Below are 3,285 nucleotides of genomic sequence, written 5' to 3' on the forward strand. Positions count from 1 at the left end.
GGCACATTAATTGTAACACCGCGCAAAAGTTGATGACGCGAATCACCAGAACACAGAGACGTAATTTTATATTCATTTGCAGGAGAGTACCTAAATATGATTATTTTCATTTGCTTGTAAATATATGGGTATTCGTTTAAATGCTTGAAGAATATGATTTATTTATTTTATAAAAGTATACAAAGTGCATATAAACATATTTGCACCTTGTGAGTTTGATAATGTTGGTGTATTCGAGTATTCGGATATTCGGATATTCGAGTTATGACTACACATAATTATTCGCTTTTTGAATATTCGAATATTCGAATACTCGAATTATTCGAGTTAAGCCCTAGCTTAAACTAACACAATGTCAGAGCAACAGGTTTTCCACTGAGAAAACGCCTACCTATACCTACCTGAACGAACCCACCTTGGTTTTTCAGTGACAACACCCCTCCATATTCTGACGAGGCCACTAGCTGAATTTGAAACGCTCTTAGCTACTTATTCATCACATTTCTAGTAAAACCGGTAACGCCCACCGTTCGATTATTTTAGTTTAAAGCTTTCCTGGTATTGCCCGCCCCCCCATGAAACTGGTTACTGTTCAAAAGGGATAACAATAAAAGAACAGAAGTGATTCATCTTGTGACAATAAGAAAATGATTGTCGGAAAATCCTATGAACCTCCGATTCTTTAATTTTGCCTTTGAAGAAGGAATTTGTCTGTTTGTTGATATTTCCTCTTCTATTCAGATCTAGGTCAAATATTTGGGTGAAGAATAAAACCAAGGTAAACCAACAATCTCATCACGAGGCCCTGAAATATTTTTTTAACACGGTTTATTGACCTGAAGAGCAAGCAGAGCAACAATAGACCCAAGGGCGGATTCAGCTCTCACTCAAGTCAGCGGGGGTCATGTAGTAGCCAGTATATCCAGCCAGGACACTCTTCATTTCAATTCTTCACGGATTTTGTCCTCAATTCTAACCGATTCTTATCAACAGTATAAAATGTGTAATTAAAGAACGGCACTTTAGAGCTAACGGTCCATGAATTTAGGGCTGATTCCCTTTCGAGAAATTTAGCTGCAATTTAATATTACCTTGTTTATGATGTACACACATAAGAAGAAATACACTTAGAGCAAAACCCACAAGGGCGGACCAACAGACAAGGACGGAGCAGCTTGCAAGCCAGCGGGGGTCATGTAGTAGAGGCTTCAATTCAATGACGAATTTTGTCCTTAATTCTAACCGATTGTTATCAACAGCATTAAATCTGTAAATATTTGAATTATCACCACGCTGAGAGCTTTGAGAAATTTAGCTGCAATTTATTATGTACAAACAAAGAAAGACAGAGTAAAACCCCAAGTAAAAAGAAGCGTCTGTAAGCAAAAATTATATTCTTCGAAAAATTCGGAGACGCACAGACAGACACAGACGAGACGAAAACTCGACATTACAGAATACGCGCAAACACAACAAATAGAAGAAGCAGAGTGGAAAGACTACTTTTAAAGATTATATGCCAGCGAAGAACAAGAAAGGCTCGAAGAAGAAAATGCGGAGCCGGTGGAAATATTAGTGGAAGTCACTACAAAAATTGCGAGTAAGATTAAAAATAGAAAGGCACCTGGCTCAGATGACATACCAAACGAACTATTAAAAGAGGGCGGACCACTACTAATGGCGGAACTTACAAAACTCTTCAATAAAATTTTAACAACTAGAACAATCCCAAACGAATGGAAGAAAAGTATCATTATTCCCATATTGAAAAAAGGTGATAAAAATCTCCTGAAAACTACAGAGGCATAACACTACTAGCCTCATCTATGAAACTGTTCACAAAAATTTTGGAATCAATCATCACCGAACGTTTAGTTATGTCACAAGAACAACAAGGTTTCAGAAAAAATAGCTCGACGCTGGACGCTATCTTCATAATCAGGCAAATTGTGGAAAAAGCCATTGAGTATGGAAAACCCGCATTTTTGKGCTTAGGGAATCGGGAATTAGACAGGGAGATTCTCTAAGCCCTCAGCTGTTTAACAACATAATAAATGAGATAATTAGTCACGTCAAGAACTCGGGCAGAGGGTACAGACTTACAACTAGCGAAACAAAAATAATTTGCTATGCCGACGACGCTGTGATCATAGCTGAAAGCGAGGATGACCTTCAAAGACTCTTGCACGCATTCTATGTCAAAGCTATGGCCTACAAAATAATTTAGTAGAGCAGGTAATGGAGTTTAACTACCTGGGAGTGCAAATAACCTCCAGTCAAAACAGAGACAATGAATCAAGGGTCCAAGCAAACAAGGCTAGCAGGATTGCAGGTGCTCTACGAGACGTAGTATGGAACAACAAACACATGGGGAAACAGGCTAAAACTAAGATCTATGAAACTTGCGTACGACCCGTACTGACATATGCTACAGAAACCCGAGCAGACACCAGTCGAACCAAAACAGGAACAACTGAAATGAAAATACTGATGAATATAGCAGGATACACCCTAAGAGACAGGAAAAGGAACACTGACATAAGAAACGAGTGCGAGATCGAGGACATAGAATGGATATAGAAGGACGTCAGTAGAATGGATATGGACAGGGTAGCAAAAATTGCTCGAGACGGGTTTCCACATACACACCGACCACTGAGCAGACCTCCCAAAAGATGGAAAGACTCCTGGACGTCCATATCCCAAGAAAATAATTTTGGAAAATACAAGCCTAAGGCTTAAAATATGAGGAAGAATAAGAAGAAGAAGAAAAATTCGGGCACTCGGCCTTAAGGCTGCTCTGGAACGTTTTTGACTGAGAATATTTTGCTTGGAAAATCGTCGATTAGAGTCTTTTTCAACTAATATTAATTTATCATTTTTTTTTTAAGGTTACACACTCTGTTGTAGAGTTATGGGCAAATAAGTGTGCAAACAATGTGGATCTCTAAATTCCATTTTCTCCGAAACTACATACTAAAATGGTGGGATTTTGGACAAAATTCGACTTTTAAGCAAAAAAAGCAACAAGCAATTCAATTTATCAACCGTTGAGCCGCTCCTAAAAATACATTTTGGAATAAAAAAAATTTTGGTTCGCCGCCAAACTTGTAGCAAAAGGGCGTGTTTCCAGGAACAACCACAGCTTCAAATCGTTGAAAATTTAACTCCCATGGCGCTAAAAGGGTAGCCAAAATGAACTGTGGCCCTGAAACAGTTTTATATTTCTGCAAAATATTGATAACTGACCAAGTTACAAGGTAAAAAGTGGAAGTATGTGCAAGT

Source organism: Dendroctonus ponderosae, unplaced genomic scaffold (assembly GCF_020466585.1).
Source record: "Dendroctonus ponderosae isolate FM_Combo_2020 unplaced genomic scaffold, Dpon_F_20191213v2 Dpon_F_20191213_1, whole genome shotgun sequence".
In the NCBI taxonomy this organism is placed as follows: Eukaryota; Metazoa; Arthropoda; class Insecta; order Coleoptera; family Curculionidae; genus Dendroctonus; species Dendroctonus ponderosae.